This window comes from Monopterus albus, unplaced genomic scaffold, assembly GCF_001952655.1.
Source record: "Monopterus albus unplaced genomic scaffold, M_albus_1.0 scaffold98.1, whole genome shotgun sequence".
NCBI classification, from domain to species: Eukaryota; Metazoa; Chordata; class Actinopteri; order Synbranchiformes; family Synbranchidae; genus Monopterus; species Monopterus albus.
This window is the reverse complement of record NW_018127978.1, coordinates 2921708-2940465: the sequence shown is the minus strand read 5'-3', so window position 1 is coordinate 2940465 and position 18758 is coordinate 2921708. Positions and strand designations below refer to the sequence as shown.

The following is an 18758-nucleotide window of genomic DNA, read 5'->3' as shown; positions in this document are numbered from 1 at the left end:
CAGGAATGTCCTTGAAGAGCTGAACAGGTCGATACCTGAATGGCCTGTATAGCTGAAAGTATGCTGGACTTATAAAGTGCCCAAAAATGGACAGAAGATCCCAGAATAATCAGGAGAACATAGTGTGGATGGTTTACAGCATCCACACAATTAGCCCCATCTTGAACACCTACAATGATAACATTCTGCTTATATATTAATACCATACCATTCATACCCTATCAGAATAAACGTGAGCCACAGGGAACATTTTGATATTTTCAGTTGATTTGATACTTTGTGTATCTTTCTGTTAATAGGCTCCTTATGTAGGACTTTGAATGCTGGATGTTTACTTACGGTTAAAGTCAATTAAATTTAATTTCATTGTCACATTAAATTTAATTCAGTTTATTGTAACATGTAATACAGTAGTGTTTGCACTTTCAAGAATAAAATATCAGCCTAAAGATGCAAAGAAAGCTGGAAAGCATGTATTAATGATCTCAAACAGTATGTTATTATGATCTCCTGTAATGTGATGTCTCCCACATATCAGGCAGCATGCTACATTCCTAATGACCAGTCTGGTGTGTGGCTATTGTGTAGCAGCTTGGAATCATTTACACTTGATTTAATGAAGGTAAACGCAGTGAACAGATGTGCGTAATGGCAGTGCACTCTGGCGCGGCACATCTCAGAGACTCAAATAACTCAAAACTGGACCCATCAGTCCACAAGTCTTAGTTCCAGTCATCTAAAGCCCACTGTTTGTGCATCTTGGCCCACTGCAAACTTTTCTTCTGATTTGCCAACCTTAGTAGGGCTTTTTTCTCGGCAACTGTGCCCATGAGCCCAGCTGACCTGAGTCACTTATACACAGTGTCTGTGCACACTGGTTTCTCTCTTGTTTTATTCAACGATGCAGCCAATTCAGGAGCAGTGAGGCATCAAGGTGGACACTCAAAAGTACTTGCCTTCTTGGGCAAATGTGCACTTGGGCCTTCCACTGTGTCCTCTGCCTTGATTGGATCCAGTTGCAGCATGTCTTTGGAGACTATAGTGTACACCATTTAAAGAGCTCATGGCATGCCTTTCTTTGTTTTTTGACTTACAATGTTACAACAGTGAATTATCATCTTAGACATGACCTAAAGCTCAAAAAATGAGATGTGCATATGTTCTAGTATTTTTATGCAGAAGCAACTCAATAAATATACATTTCGCAAACTCTCACTCACAAGACTTTTTTTCAAACAAAATAAATTCAAATTCAAATTTTATTTATATAGCACCAAATCACAACAAAGGTCATTTCAGGACACTTTACAAAGTAAGGTCTAGACCTTACTATTACCACTACTATTATAGAAGAAACCCCAGCAAATCCCCCTTGAGTAAGCACTTGGCGACAGTGGGGAGGAAAAACTCTGACAGACCCCAGCGATTAAAGTAGTAACACAAACAAATTATGCAGAGGAATTTTTTTTTATCACTAATATTGATACAATACTAATATTTCAGCCGCTATTGCATTGTGTTCAATGTTACATACATTTTAGAATTTCTGTAACTTTACATCTGTTCTTAAGACATGATTTTGATATTGCTGCCTTTATACACTTTGGCTGTTTATTAACTGATAGAGCATCATGCTTGTTGTCAGTGTTATGTTATGTCAGGTCCTTTTGAATCAGATCTTGGAATCATGAAGACCTCTACTCCAATTTTCAGGTTCGTAGACAGAAAATAAATCTATTTGTTGCCTGCCAGGTTGTGTTATTTTAATAACAGAGAAGGGACAGCTAAGAAAACCAGCATAACAATAATTACACACAAACTGCTCATTATTACAGTTCTCCAACCATATGTACTTTCCTGCCAAAGACATATCCTTAAATTGAGATACTCTCTGTCCATCTGTCTTCTCTCACACATTTTTATTTATTTTTATATTGTTCTTGCTGATTATTTCACACACACACACACACACACACACATACACAGGAAGAGCAGGAGTGGTTTGGCTGCCTTCTCTGCTTGGCAAATAAAATGTCACACGGGTGTCACTGGCCTTTATGGTTTGGGTACAAGAGAACAGAATTTCCATTTTATTAAGAAGAGGAAGAAGAGGAGGAGCTAACTGGGAAAAGCATCTATACAGACTAATGGGGGAGGGAGGAGACTAATGTGAAAGAAGATGTGTCTCTTACTGCTGTTGCTTGAGTGCAGTGACTGATATGATGTTATTTTAAGTCAGGTCAGGTCAAGTCACATTTTATTTATATAGCCCAATATCACAAATCACAATTTTGGGGCCTTTACATTCTGTACAGCATGTCACACCCTCCATCCTTAGACACTCAAGACGGATAAGGACAATTTCCCTCAAGAAACACTATGAGGAAAAAACAAGAAAGAAACCTTAGAAAGAGCAACAGAGGGGGGATCCCTCTTCCAGGACAGACAGACATGAAATACCTGTAGATGTTGTGTGTACAGTATAAATCGACATAACACATTGCAGTATGGACAGTTAGAATAACTAAGTAGTATATTGTGTAAATATATGTGAAACATGTTCCAAGAGGATTAACAACTTCCAGGTGACTCCAACAGCCATACGACCCCCCCTCCAGATAAAGACCTGTTAGGTAGACTATAAAACACAAGACACAAAACCCAAGCACATCATTCACAAATACAAGGCAAGGAAACAGACACATTACCGCAACAGAGAAGGACAAAAGCAATGAACAAATGAACAGGAAAGAAACAAAGGGAGGGGGAGAAGGACAAGAAGCTGGGACTCCTGAAGGATGAGGTGGAAAACAAAGTGTGAATCTTGTAAGAAGAGTGTGATGCTATGACTGGAGCAGCCTGCTACAAAATGTTATTCAACTAATTCATCAGTTCATTCCTGAATTCCACCAAACAGTATTGTTGACGCAAAGTGAAAATACTGACAATAGTTCTATGATGACCAATTGATCTTTTTAAATACTACTACTACTACTACTAATAATAATAATAATAGTAATAATAATAATAATAGTACTAATAATGATAATAATTATTATTATTATTAACAACAACAACAATAATAATAATAGTAATAATAAGATGTGCCCATGAAAATCAGTTTCCTGCCAGCAAAACTAGCTAACCTTGTTACAACTTGAAGAAGAAGCATGTATACTGACACAATTTACATATCAACATTGTTGGGTAACCCATTTGTTACAGATACAGAAACAGATACAGCATATTTGAATATTGAAATTATTTGTTCTGTTGACAAAGCAGATAAAAAGGATTAAAAACCAGCACTGACATAGTGAAATCTAATGTTAATGAAAGGATTTGGACATGCAGTTTTGTTTGTCTTGAAATGTGTTGAAATATTTGAAATAACATGTACCATTCTTGTAAAAGATAGATGACGAGATGGCAGCATGGAGGTAAAAGGGAGAGAGGGATATGTGTGTGTGTGTGTGTGTGTATGTGTGTGAGAGAGAGAGAGAGAGAGAGAAAGACTGCAATAAAAAAAGGCTGATGTCATTTCTGTGAAGCAACCAATGAGAGAGTACTTGGGTGGGGAGTCAGGGAGGGAGGAGAAACAGAGCTCAGAAGGGTGTGTTTTATGTACCACTGCAGCATCAGTGTGAAAAAGAAATGAGAAAAGGCACAGCTCAGTGGAGAGGAAAGAACAAATAGAGACAGAGGAAACTGACAAGGAGAGAAAAGAGGATTCAGAAAAGAGAAGGCACATAACACCTGCAGAGGTAAGACAAAAACAATAGCATCCCACCATGCTGCCTGTGTCTGGGTTTCCATAGATGAATGTGTCTGTGCGTCTGTATTTGCGTGTGCGTATGTCTGTATTTATGTGTGTGTGTATAAAAAAGTGAGCTGTTGATGTGGGCTGGAGGGTGTAATTATGTTTTACATAATACAAGGACAGGTATGACTATGCTGGATGATCTGGGAGTGCACTGATGTATGTGTTTGCGTGTGTACTTGTATGGCTTTACAGTTTCAGTTTTAGACCAGGGAGGACATTTTGTGCCACTTTCTGACACACCTTCAAAGGACTGTTTGAGGGTCAAAGGGTAGAATCAGGTTTAGGTTAGGGTAAGGGGCTAGAGAATGCATTAATCAATGAATGTCCTCACAGAGATGGAAGCACAAGTGTATGTGTGTGTGTATAACACATACATTTACTGTATGTGTGTGGGTGGGTCTATGTGCATACTGTGCCTTTTGACTTAAGAATGCCTAAAACGTTTAAAATGACCTTTCAGAATTTTCACAGTTTTCCATGTGCAGAAGACAAGCTCAGTGAGGGCGAATCAGTCTTTAGGGAGTGTCTCATTGAGTTGATTCAGCTTTTTAATATTTGATATGGCAATGCAGCAAAATGTTTTTATTAATATTGAACAAAATGCTGCACTGTACAACATTATAGTGTTAAATTATTCACCACCAGTTTGCAACATGCTTCCTTTAATGCTAAAATGTTCAGACTGACTTCTTTCATATATGATTTTGTTCTTTTTATCTTCATATCTGCAAAAACAAACAATCAGAAATGAACAGAAATTAATGGTCAGTTCTATGTTTTTGTGTGGGTGGAGCAGTTTTCTGATGTTGAGCATTAATTGGATTTCCTGACTGGTCAGCTTTTATTTTCTCAAGTAGTTAACATTTTTTTCTATAAGCTGTCAAAAAATAGTAATAAAAGAATGCCCTTTATACAGTTTTCTCACACAACAGCTCAAAACCCAAAGATATTTAAAGCTACACTATAAAAACTGCAGCTTATATTCTTTAGCATAAAAACAGTTAGGACTTAACTTAAATGATCAGTAATTCAAAGCAAAAAATCAAATTGTGCCAGCAAATCTAACCTGTCTGCTACTTGAACAAAAGTGAGCCCTGATAAATTTGAATTTTAATCTGTGATTCATTACAAACTAAGAAAGTTCTGCTTGCTTGTCTTCTTTACCTGGAGAACACAGGAAACAGACTTCAAATGTTAGTTCAGTTGACTAAATATACAACGATTGTTTATTCAACTTATCAATTAAAGTTATTTTGACACAGTGTTAACCTATTTACACATACTTCCCAGCATGGATTTCATCGAGGTTAAAATTCTCCAGATTCTGCTTTTTTGACATATAAAAAGATGATGGATGATGGAAGTCATTCAGTTTTTCCTGTACATTTGTCTCAGAGGAGCCAGAAACTTTTCTTTCTGTTTAAAATGAAAATACTGAAAGTCATGATGCAGAAAGGTCTCCATGTTAGCCACGCCCTGTACTATTCATATTTAAAGCATTTAAGTCTTGGCAGTCAATATGAGGACTAATGATCCCAGGCTTATCCTAGCTACTGTGCAAACCAAGACTTTTACATGGACACAGCTCACAGATTAGAGTTACTTTAACTTTGTATAAATTGACACAAGGAAAAATTCTGAGTTTTGATAATATAAAATAATATGTTACTCTAACTTGGAACAAAAGCAAAAATTATAAGTTGGATGAAGTCAAAACCTAATCTTAAAAAAATACGTATTTAAATAAAAAATTTACTGGTTTGAGTTTTCTCAACCTTTTTACAGTGTATAGTATGTAGCTTTTTTCATATATTTTAGTCTTAGAAATCTGCTCCAGAACTTGTCTTAGTGTAGAGAGATGCTATTAAAGTCTTCTGAGACACAGACTCATTGAACAGCACTGATATTAGCTTCTAAAAGGGTTTGAGTCGGGTTTACCTCTCTAACCAGTCAGAGAATTTCAGTTATTCCTGTTTGATCAGTAAGTTTTGTTGCATTCTCATTTCCTGCAATTTAACAATGACAAATATCTTAGGAGTGGAGCAAAGAGAGGGAGGGAAGGGCGGAGCAGGGTGAAGAGCAGGTTGACGAGCAGGTTGATTTGTGGTTTCATGCTAGTGCTACCTTAAATTACATTCTGTAGCTTTTACAGAAAATATACACAAAGACATAAACTCGCAAAAAAAGCAGCGATAAAGACCTTTTGTTCACTCTGCATTCACCGCTAGCTGATGCAATGTGACCTGCTTTTGGACTTCCTGTGTAGAAGAGACAAGCAGCCACATAGCCTCTCAGTAAGTCCCGTTTGTCTGCTCTGTGACACATTTAACTGTACTTTTCACAGCTACAGCTACAGTATCAGTAAGACTTTTTCCTATGGAGTACATCCACTCAAGCTGCAAATTTTACTATTTTTCCTCTATTAACTAATGACTTATTCTCTCTCACTTTGTGTTGTGGTGTGGGTTTCCCTCTTGTGCAATCACTGACAGTAACCACACACTGTCCATGGTCTCATGGTTTGATCGTTTAAAGTTCAAACCTGAAATTTTTGTGCACCAGCTGTCTAAGCTCACCACATGTGGTTAGGGAAGAACAGGAGATTTTTTGATAAACAAACTATAATACAGTATTTATTTAACCCCATTTCCCATAGGTCCTAGTAGTTTGTGGGCTAAACATCACATCTCAACAGAACAGGTGAGTCCATTAGCAGACTGAAGGGCTACAGATAGTTCAGACATATTTTTAATAACATGACAGAGAGAACTAAACTGAAGGACTTTAGAAGACAGTATTAGTGAGTGTTATGGAGTAAAGTGAGCGTTAAAACCAAGTTTTCAAAGTGTGTGGAAGTACATGCTTAATTTTTATATAGAAGCCATAGTTTTTTAAAATGTTGTTTTCTTAGTTTGTTTGGTTTCTGTGCTTACAAAGTAATCACTGTTTAAAGTAAAAATCACAGAGATTTGATTTTTTTTCTTAAAATGTGGACAGTAAACCCAAGGAACACACTTTGTTGTTCCCAATAGACAGCGTTGGAAAGTAGTGAACTACATGTAATTAAGCCAGAAGTTTATCTACTGTACATTTTGCAGTAGTTTTCTGGTAGTTCAGTTACATTCATATTTGTATAGCGATTCAAGTGGTTAAATAATCTTTTAGCATTTTTTGTGTAGTGTACTACTGAAACTCCAAACAATTGTGATTAAATTACTTTTAAAATTACATTTAAAAGGACATTTTCAGTGCCAAACAGTCTTTTGGATAAGGATTTTGAGAGGCTGCTCATATGTTGTATAAACAAGAGACTGGCCCATTATTTAAACCAGTGTTCAAGCCATTCATACTGTCTAAAAAGGTACAAATTCAAGACTGGTTGTTAAGACTGTACAAGTCAGATGTTACAACAGACCTGTTTTTTTAGACCAGTGCTCAAGTCAGTTAAATGACCTGAAAAGGAAGGTGCAGGTAAAGTATCTTTTCTTTACTTTTTTTAGCTGTAGTCATGAAAATACAAAATTTAGATTTGTTTAAAACTAAATATAAAATTCTTTGCAAGTTTGTCCTTGTGAAAAGTCCAGATGGGACTGTTTTATTTAGGACAGGTTTAGGTCCCAGGTAATATAACCAACTGAGTAGCACATGACTTTTTTGTATTATATTTTTTATTATAATTTTATATCACATGTTCATTGTCAATTTGATCACTTTTTGAGTAGCTTTAGTTAAGCGAACTATATTTCTCCCTAGAATATCTTTGCTGTAGTTCTACTTCTTCCAATGTTAAGTAATTGGTAGCTTGCAAAACAGCCACATAAAGAATGAATGTAATGCTGAAGCTGGTGGAACAGAGACTAGCCCAAACTTTCACTCTCCATAAAGGCTTCCTGCAAAGAGAATTCAGATCACTTTTTTACTTCCTGATGTTTTGGTCTTTTCATGCTTTTACTAGGTCTGCATATTTACTCTGGAATTCCTCTTGTTACACATAGCAACACATTACACAAATATTTGTCTCCTTTTCTGTCATTTGCATTGTGGGTTTTTTTCCACAATGATCACTTTAAACAGTGGATGGTTCCAAATGAGGTCTGGGCCCATAATTATCAGGTGTTTCAGAATCACTCTGAGGAATCGCACTGAAAGCTAACTAAAAAAGCCTCCCACTTCAGACTAAGACTTAGTTATTTATGAAGCCTCCTCCTTTAACTTTCAGCGAGGAGAAATCCTACTCCAAAGAATGAGTGTGACATCACTGTTTTATGACACTCAGAGCCACAAAGGAGACATTACAGTGACATGTTTTAGTTTTTCTGACAATCAGGGTTTGTAGTTATAGTCAGGGAGAAACAGAAATGCTGATATCACCTTCACTTGTCAAGTGAAGGTTTTATATGTATAGACATATATGTATATGTGTGCCAACTCTGACTTCAGCATGTCCATGGAAACTGGTGAGTTGCATATTTGTAGCAGGTTTTTCACTGATTAACAGTGAGGTGATGTGGACGAATTGGTGTATTATCATTGGAGCTGTCAGAGCGACTGAGGTCTCATTTATTATGACCAAAACTGTTGGCGTTGACAGACTCAAATGATCACTGCTGCTGCACAATAAAAGGTGTAGCCTAAAGAAGCATTGACTGCAGTTTCAGTGGGGACAGCATGCGTTATTCTGCTTGTTGGAGCAACTGCATCTTGCACAAGATCTGTCACAAAAACTATTTCATTCATGGCCAAACTGTATTTTTTTAATGAGCCCAGTGTCATTAAGTGGCAATTATAAGTAAGTAAAACATCTCTCCCTGCTGAGTCTGTTTGCTTACCTCTGTCTGAACACCACCTCCTCCTAACCAGTTAGGACACCTCTGGAGCTGTCCTATGTTTTGGTGGAGCTACTAGTGTAGCTCCTACTAGAGCTAGTAGGAATGTTGATAAATTGATTTTACTTCAACTCCTAAAAATAGGACCAAAAATGTGCCATTCTGAGAATTTTTGGCTTGTTAGGAGTGATTTCCTACTCTGAGATGTTTGATAAATATGGGCCCAGATCCTGAAAGAACGAGGAGGGCAGAGAGGAGAAGAAAAGCAGGAGGACTGAAGGAAGGAAAGCTTATAAGAAGGGGAGAGTAGGAAAGATATTAATGAGTGAAGGATGGGCTGAAATGCTGTCAAGGTTTATTAGGAGGAAGAAGGAAGAATTAACCTGGAAGAGAATTAATCCAGTAAGAGCCGAGAAAGAAACAATGCAGTAAAGGAGAGGGAGATTAAAAGATGTGGGAACAGGATGAGAGAAGTAAAGGAGGAGGAGGAGGAACAGTTAAAATCCAGGTAAAGCAAAATCAGTGATTGAAAGTCAGTGGTGCCAGCGGGATTATATTTTATAGTATGCACAAGAACCATCTAAGGCAGTGTTTTGCTGCCACCATGACAAAAAATGTTTGCTAAACACCCTGCACATGTCCTGATGGCATTACAGGCATTGACAGCATGTAAAGTCAGTATGTGTGCTGCTTAGTGACAGCAGCATGTTAGGGAGTAAGCTATATCTGTTCTACGAGTGTGTGATATCATATTGGATATACAGTAAAACCTTGGTTTGCGAGTGTTTTGCAAGACGAGCAAAAGTAAAATGTGGGAAATGGTGCAAAATTTTGTAGAAAAGCACCACCCGAATAAGGCTGTAACAGTACGAACGATAAATCTGTTTAACGACAATGCAATGCCACATTTCCATCAAATCCTCAAAAGGAGGCAAAAACAAGTGTCATTAGATAGCTTCCTTGTTGAAGTCGCACAAAAAAAAAAAGATTTCAGCAAGCCAACAGATAGCAGATAGCTCTTCACTTTGTTTCCCTCACACCAGCCACGATTCTTTTCAAAGGTGAAGTGCAGGTTAATTTGTTTTATTTTTACTTTATACTGTATTTTGTATTACTGTAATCATTTTTGTATGAATAAGTGGTTGTGGAGCGAATCATTTGAGTTTCCATCATTTCTTATGAGGAAATTCACTTTGATATATGAGTGCTCTGGATTACAAGCACGTTGCCGGAATGAATTATACTTGCAATCCAAGGTTTTACTGCAACTCCTCAAGCCTTAAATTTTTAACTATATTTCTATATATTATATGTTGATCATACAGTGACTGCCAGATGGAAAAATTGAGCAAAATCATAAAAAAGTACAGGATTACAGAATTATAGCATCCATGATGAGAACAGCTGGCACATTTCTGCATTTGGGTGTGGTTACACTGCCTTCACCTGACATGCCCCCAGCATTTCAGAGCAGAGAAAACTTATTTTTTCATGATTTTGAAAGCTAATTTTATATACTTGCCAATCTTTTTAATCATTCAAATTTGGCTGGGTGGTTAATAACACATTTTCCTATGATGTAAGAAATTCAGACCACATTTATTTCCATTTTACCTGGACTTTAAAAAGGTGTAGAATTTTTTTAGTCAACTTTTTTTCCTTCCCTTCTCTCATACTAGGCAGTCACCATGTTGACTAAAACTGTCTGGTGGGATTTTATAATAGCGGTATTTTTTTTACTTTACAGGTGCCAAACAGACAAACTAGAGGACATGCTGTATATGTAATTCATAATGGTAATATGGGAAAATTTACCAGTTTTATAAGATTTTATCATTTTTTAAATTGTTGGGTCTGTTATTTTACACAGAGGTAGACAAAAGCTAGGTAATTAAACTAATGTTAATTCTGTGGGTTGGTTGAAAATGCTGATACCATAGAAAATGGTATTAAATGTGCATAAATGCATATGTATGGTTACAGTAATAGTCTGTTGCAGAGATGGTAAAGAAAGTAATTTTATTCCTATTCCTATTCCTGCTTGGAAACTAAACTTCTGGACATCTCCATAGTTTGCATTTCTAAACAGTGTATTTCAGAATCAGAATCAGAATCTGCTTTATTGGCCAGGTGTGCTGGACACACGAGGAATTTGACTCTGGTACATCGGCTCTCAATGTGCATGTACACATCCTCATGCAAGGGGCAAGTAAAAAGTCAGTAAACATCCCAGAGAGAAGGCTTAAGAAGCAGTTTGAAGCTAGATTAAAATGCAGGATTGCAGGTCAGAGAGAGGTCTCAACCAGACAAATTAGATTAGTCAGACTTTTGCTCTTTTTCCTTTCTTCTTAGTATCTCTGCTCTTTGCTTCTTCTGTATTTCTCATTGTGCCGTTTCTCTTCCATCTTTATCCATCTCCCTCACTCCCCCACTCCCTCCTCTTTGATCCATCTTCCCACATTTTGGCCTCTTTCTTTCCCAATTGTTTTGCATTTCTCCTCCATAGAAAGAGGCCTTTGTGTTGAGAAATGGAAGGAATGTGTCTTATTCAATTTTGCCCTACTTCCTCTTCTTCTTGTTTTCCTGTCTTCTCACACTTTCAATGCTTCTTTTCCTGTGTGTGCATATGCTTGTTGTGTTGGGTTGGGGGTGCATCTATTAGCTCAGCTTAGGAACTGTAGTAGGGTTTTAATAGCACGTCTGTGTTTGGGGCTTTATCTCCTCAAGCTGATTGCAGTGGCTTTCATATACACAATGAACAGTGTTGTTGTACTTGAGTCCAGGACTCAGAATTGAGTTCAGATTTTCAGGATTCATCACTTGACTCAGACTTAAGCATGGACTGCATTTCAACTAGGAAACAACCAAATTGCAGAGCAATATGGTGATACAATACAAAAGAGGTTCACTTAACCAAAGATTTCCTGAATATTAAAAAAAAAATTAAAAATAATGATGGAAAAATCTGAAGGCTGGCTGTCATTTTAGCAGATTAGAGGGGCGATCTACACTGATTTAAAGTTAGACCATGTTTGCGACTAATATGGACCATAGAGAGGTACAGCTGCACCTCTGGTGAAGAAGGAGCACGTGCAGTGGATTCCTCCTGGTGAAGCGAGTGCATCAGGATCAGGAAATCTCATGTTCAGAGGAACTTCTAATCACTTCCAGAGAGAAATGATCCCTTACCTCAAAACTTTGGCTGAAGTGGAGCTGGCCAGTCCGGTCTCCAGTACAGCAGCAGAGTGAGGGTTGAGCTCAGATCAAAGTTTTAAGGGCGATGAGAAACCTAGAGTTGGTTGCCTCTGCAACAGGCCATAGCAGGTCAGCTGAGCCTAATGTCTTGTTAATGGGTTGCTCATATTTTAATGGTACCCTTCTAGTTTTGTAAAGTTGCAATGTTCACATTTGCTTACGCACGCTGGCTGCAGTATTTTGCCTTTGGCTGCAGTGGCCTTTGCTCTCACTGCCAAAAAAGTTATCTGCTTTATGTGGTGTTGACATGAAAAGTAGTAGTAGTAAGTAAGCTTTATTTATATAGCACCTTTCATAGATAAAATCAAAAAGTGCTTCACAAAGTCAACAAATACAAAAGCAGAACAAACAAAATAACAATATAACAGAAACCAAAAAATAACATAAAAATAAAAGAACAGACAAACATATTTAAAACCAAAACTAAAAATCAACTAAAGGCCTGTCTAAAAAAGTGTGTCTTCAACTGCTTCTTAAAACCATCGACAGATTCGGCCATGCGTAAAGACAGGGGCAACGCATTCCACAGTCTAGGAGCCACAACCTGAAACGACAGGTCCCCCCTAGTCTTCAAACGGGTTTTGGGGACCATCAAGATGGCCTGACTTGAGGAACGGAGAACACGCTTTGGAAAGTATGGGGTCAATAGATCAGCAATATACTATAATATAGGAGCCTGAACATGAAGTGCTCTAAATGTTAGCACTAAAATTTTAAAATCATATCCATTGGTATCCACTGGTGCCATGTTTTGACTGTCTGAGGCCAGTGTGTCTGCCTCATGTGATGTGTTGCTGGTTAACGAGTGGATTAACGACCAAGTTCAGTTGGTCACAAAATGCGACTGATCACTTGCAGTCTTGCCTATCATAGTTATGCAGATGACATTCAGATTTCTTAGCTAGTTCACCAAGTGACTTTGGTCCCTTAGCGGACATTCAGACTGAATGCGGTGAAAGGCAATTCTCGGCTGTATTTTTATGCATGCAGCTGTGTTGGTTAGGGGAGTGAGGGGTGGCTTCGGAGTGTTGGAGGTGTGTATGATATGGCTACATTGTGACAAGTCGATGTGAGTAACTTCATTCACGTTTCCATATTTCCATTGTGTTTTGGTTAGCCATGGTGCTAATGTAGCCTACTCTATCTTAGAACCAATTTCTACCACCAGAGTGTTGCCATTGATTGATAAAAAACACACTATTTACCATTGTCTGTGTTAGGTTATTTCCTAGTTAGATAGATATTCAGAGATTTGTTGTCTAGAAATGTTTAGTGCAGACAGATTGACTAGCTCAGGCTGTTAACTGTTCAGTAATGTGCCTGCAGTGCAGACTGCAGGCAGGTCAAGGTTACAGGCAAAAAGCTGTTAGTGTCAACTGTAATGCTAGTCTTAATATTTGTCTTAATGTGTAAGGTTATGTCCAATTGTTTTAGATACACACCACGAAAACAACAGTCACACACCTTGACTTTTCCTCATGTTTTGGCTAACGTTAGAGTCAGCTGCAAGCTGGCTTATCAGGTGACGTCACGGTCTTGACGCCCTGCGTAGCATGGGCTAGCCCAAAAAATGATTAAGATTATATAGGTTCCTTGGTCCAGACATCTTGATCTTTTCTGCTGCCTGCGCGCAGGTAGAGGGTGAGAGAGAGATTTGGACGTGTAATGTAAATTTTACCTGTGATCCTCTGAATAAACCAGCACGGTTATTTTTTATAAAATCTAAAGCAGTCTCCTTCGTCTCATTGAGAGTTCCTGGTTTAAAAGAGCCGGAAGAAGCTTCATAGAGAAATAGTAGCTTATATCTGAAAATATACAATTACGGTATATTGTCATTATGGTGCATTAACTGTGGCCCAAATTCTAGATTGAATAGCAGTGAATGCTCATGTTAACAAAGTAAACAAAAATCTTCTTCTTGTGGGCATGCACATTCTGACTGTACCCTGTATATGATTGGTCAAAGCAGCACCTTTGCCAGATGATGTCACTGTGTGGTGGAGCAAAAGTTGAACCAGATCCAACTTTTAATGGGATGGGGCCGCTTTTGCCGGAGCCCACTGCGGTACTGCTGCCACTGCGGTGAACACAATGAATGGAGAGAGCTGCATCTTTTTCATACCTTTGAAACTCAGTCTGAATGTACGCTTAGACTCACTCTCTCAGCATTCAGAACAAATAAATACCTGGATGCAATCAAATTTGCTTCAGTTAAATAAACTCAAGATTGAAATTACTGTTTTGGTAACAAGAAGGAAAAGGACAAAAAGTTATTGCTCAGTTTGATTTTAGAGCTATAAAGACAAAAACTCAAGGTAGAAATCTTGGCATCATAACTGACTCAGACCTGAGCTTCAGCAGTCACATCAAGGCCACAACTAAATCAGCTTTTTATTAAACAAAGAGTAAGACTCAGAGGTCTCATATCCAGACAAGATTTAAAGAAACTAATTTATGCCTTCATCTCCAGCACGCTGGACTAATGTGACCGTCTTTTGTCTGGTTTCCCCAAAAAAAACTGTTAGTTTTAATCGAGTTTTAGACCTATTACTTTGTCTGTTTCTTTTTATTTTCAGTTTATGTATTTATTCTCATTTTGTTTTGTCTTACCCAATTGTATTTTGGCTTTTAATGCTGTTACTGTATTTGCTTGCCTATGTAAAGCACTTTGAATTGCTTGTGTATGAAATGTGCTATTTAAATAAAGCTGCCTTGTCTTTGGGTTTTGACTGTTGCCTAGACAAATAAAAGGACTCTAAAGATGTTGCCTTGAAATACTGGAACTTGCGATGGCATTTTCATTATTTCTAATGCTTTGTACAGCAAACAATTAACTGTTTAATTGGGGAAACTATTAAAATATGATATGAAAACAATTTGTTGAATTGCTACTGAAGTCTTTCTGTAACTGATATTTGTCTGTAAAATGATAAAGCTCCTAAAAATATAACGTATTTGCCTACAGCTGCAACGATTGCTTAGTTGGTTAATCAGTTAGAAATTATCTAATTATTTTCAGTCAGTAATTGTTTTGTCATTAGTTTCCTATGATGGTAACCTGAATATCTTTTAAGACTTTTGATCAGACAAAATAAGACATTTGAGGACATTTGAGCTGAACATGTGTCTGGATTTGTAGCAAATTAATGAGTTCATGTGTGTTGCTCTGCTTTAAGAAGCTGTATGATAAAGAAAATAAAAACTAGAAAGCTGCTTTAACACTACAGACCAGTTGTGTCAAACCAAGCAGAAGAGGCTGGTGCCAACTAAGACAATGGCAAGAGAAACTCTGTGTGTGCACTGATATATGTGTATGTAGAGAGAAAGTGAGGATGAGGTGAATTGAGGAGATGTAGGGAGTGGCACTAGAAAGAAAGCAAGGGAGAGGTGTGGAGGGATGGAGTGGGGGTTGGGAGAAAAGAAGGTGGGGCAATGTGGGGGATGGGGAGAGAAATATTGCTGTGTGCTGCTGTATTCAGGGTTACCATGGTGACAGGGAAATGACAGAAGGGGATGGGAGGCAGAGGCTGGCTTCCTATATGAACACTTACCATTCAAGCTGACATTGTCACCAGCTGATGAAATAATATGATAAGCATCAAATCTCCTTTTTAATTTAAGCCTTCTTTCCTGTTCGCTGAGAGTGGGGTGAGGGGTGGAGGAAAGGGAGAAATGCAGCAGAGGGATGAAAGAGAATGGTAGCTCTCTTAGAGGAAGAAATGTAATCTCCCACCTGGGAGAGTTAACTGAAAACAGCTGAATACAGAAATAGATATAATACAATAATATTTTTGGATAATCATTTTTTCATCATTTGAACATTTGCTCTATTTCTTTGTCTTGTGTGATTGTAAAATCAAGATCTCTAGCTTTTTTGACTGTTCAAGCACCTCTAGCAATACAAGAAGTTGGCACTCCACTGAAACAATAAAACAATATATGGAGCATTATGGACTTGGCGATAGCTGGAGAATGATTAACCCTACATCTAGAGAATACACCCACTTTTCTTCTTTTTCTCAAATAAACCTCTTTCTTATCACTAATTCCTTTACCCAACATGTAATAGACACTACCATTATAATTAGTGATCACACTCCCATTTCCCTCACATTAAATATTGAAGCCCATACTAAACCCTCTAGAAGATGATGCTTCAATACATCATTACTCCAGGACTTAGATTTTATTACCTTTATTGAAAAAGAGTGGACATTCTTTCTGGAGATGAACGACTCTCCAGAAATCTCACCCCGACTATTATGGGAAACAGGCAAAACAGTAATTAAAGGAAAAATAATATCATAATCTTCATACAAGAAAAAGCCCCTGCGGTGTTGTAATGCATATGCAGCAATTTGAAGTATTTATAACACAAAATTAAAGAATATTTAATTAGCTATACGACAGAACAATATAATTAAAGGAACTCAGAACACAAAACTAGTTTATACGCAGATGATTTATTATTATATTTACAGGATCCCTATAACTCTCTACAGGAAACTTTACACATTATTAACACATTTTTTGAGATCTCAAACTACACAATAAACTAGAATAAATCCACCATACTACCACTCTCTGAGGATGCCTGGGATTCTGTAGCTCAAGACTGTTCCCCCCAATTCTGCACAGGCAACATTAAATATCTTGGTATTAATATCTCCCCCAGGCTGTCAGAACTTTTTAATCTCAACTACACCCCCCTGCTAAAAAAGATACAGTAGAAGATGATTTTAAACGTTGGTCCAATCTCCCTCATCAGTCAAATAGCTACTGTCAAAATGAAAACTCTACCTCAAATCAACTACCTGTTTTCAATGCTTCCCACAACACCCACAGATAAATGGTTTAAATCACTTGATTCTTTAACTTCACAAGTTTAATGGAAAAACAAGAAACCCAAAATTTCTCTATCTACACTTCAAAAGAAGAAATCACTAGGTGGCCTAGAAGCACTAAATTTCCAATATTACTACTTGGCAAATCAGCTACAGTATTTAGTCAAATGGATTCAGAAGGACAGTTCCAACTGTGCAGGGATAGAATTAGAGCAAAATTACTCCAAAAATAACTCAAATAACAGACCTTCCCTTCCTACCAAACTTTATTAAAAAAAGTAAATGATTGTAAGAACATCATTTAAATTATGTTGATTGGTGATGGAGTTTTTTTTTTTCAAGTAGAGGAAGTGCTACATTTTACAGCCCACATGGGTTGATAAGTGGAATTTAGCAGTAACTTGTTACATTAACTTTATAGTACATTTTTCAGTAGTGTAAAGGATGACAATTTCCAAAATGGTAATATTGCTGTTACTGGTCTTATAATGGGCAACATGATGACAACAGAGTGTCCCACAGTCCAGACTGTCCTACTGTAAAATACGACAGTATATGTCCTTTGGGCCAGCAGGTTATAATATCTAAATAATAAAGTTTCCGAGACAGCAGAGTTCCAGTACCTTGCTGCTAGCTAGCTTGCTATATAGTTTGCCATCTAGCCATTGTGTTTATGGCTGTTTCTGTGATGATGAAGGTCTGTAAAGCTTGGTAGTGCTATGTGGCAAGTTTTGTGGGATTGTTGCAGTTCCTCCTGCAACCCATAAGAGCACTATTTAATGATATGCCCCTATGAAAGGGAAAGGGACAAATTACCATATAGGTTGTATAGTTTGGAGGACTTGTTGGCATAGTCACTCATGACTAGTCCATTGTATCAGCCATGAAATGGGCTTTTTGCTGGGTAAATTTGCTGGGTTTTATTGTTTATGATTATTTTTTATCATCGAAGGATTGCATTTTTAATTTCATTGTACAATGTAGTTAAAGTTAAAGTTAAAGGTTTTTTGCATTTGCAGCATTCAAAATATACAGTATACTATATATTTAGACATGTTGTGTTGTATCTCATCAGGTTTGAGAGGCCTGAGTCTGCAACATTTGCAGTTGCACAGTTTGGCTGATGTTGACAACGCCTAGGAAATTAATTACTGTTTCAGTCAATTGCAAAGACTTGTTTTAGTTTGATTTGATTTGATTTATTCTTTCAAGCATGTAAAGACAGTTGATATGACAACACACATAATTTTACACATATCCAACAAATGCTAATCCAATAACAATTTGCTTATACCTAGTACATGCTTGAATGGAGTAGGAAGAAGTCAGACTTATCCAGTCCTACCCCATGAATACAGCAGACAAGAAGGATCTAATGGTACTTACTGATCTCTGGTCAGGTTCAGGTGATGAGCCCTTCTCTGCAATTCTTCTCCTGTAAGACAGAGTCCAGAATTATTTCTGAAAAACAGTTGCTATTTTTAAAAACATATCATCATGTTTAATGTTAATATCATAAAGCACAGACCACACAATTCCTCCTGAACTCCACATTTTTAAAACCTAAATTCCTTAGATTTCTCTAGATCTTACAGTGATACTTCTCTGTCAGCAACAAAGTGCATTTAAATTACGATTTTACTACATATCATCTCATAATACTGAGGAATAGTGAGAGTGATGAGTACATGAACTTATTCTTCAGGTGGCACAACAAAATCCATTGCGACCAACATTGGGGTTTGCTAAATCTACTGTATGGCAACTGTGTCAAGTTTCACTTTTCTGTAGTATATGAAACAAGATCTGAAATTCATTCATATGACTCAAGTGCCTATTTTGAGACGTACTGAATCGAAGAGTAATATATGATGTGTCGCTACCTCCTTGCTAACAGGGCACTCATCTCCTCCATGAGCCCTCCTCCTCCAGGCAGAGGGCCGTTGCCTCTGGCTTCAGATTTGGCCCCTCCAGCCCCTGGCATGGCTGCTGCCAGAGCGGCCGCCGCCT

At 37.5% G+C, this 18758-nt stretch overlaps 1 protein-coding gene across 4 annotated transcripts in view; it reads left to right on the top strand.

Moving 5' to 3' along the window:
- The first annotated feature begins 3602 nt into the window (after positions 1 to 3602).
- The window catches only part of LOC109965222 (neural cell adhesion molecule L1.1-like), an 88366-nt gene continuing 73210 nt past the window's right edge, over positions 3603 to 18758 (top strand). For 3 of the 4 annotated variants that reach the window (XM_020609072.1, XM_020609071.1, XM_020609070.1), the window contains exon 1: positions 3603 to 3764. The gene's annotated coding sequence lies outside the window, so the exon portion shown is untranslated. The remainder of the gene's footprint in view (positions 3765 to 18758) is intronic. The other variant, XM_020609074.1, reaches the window with a different exon arrangement.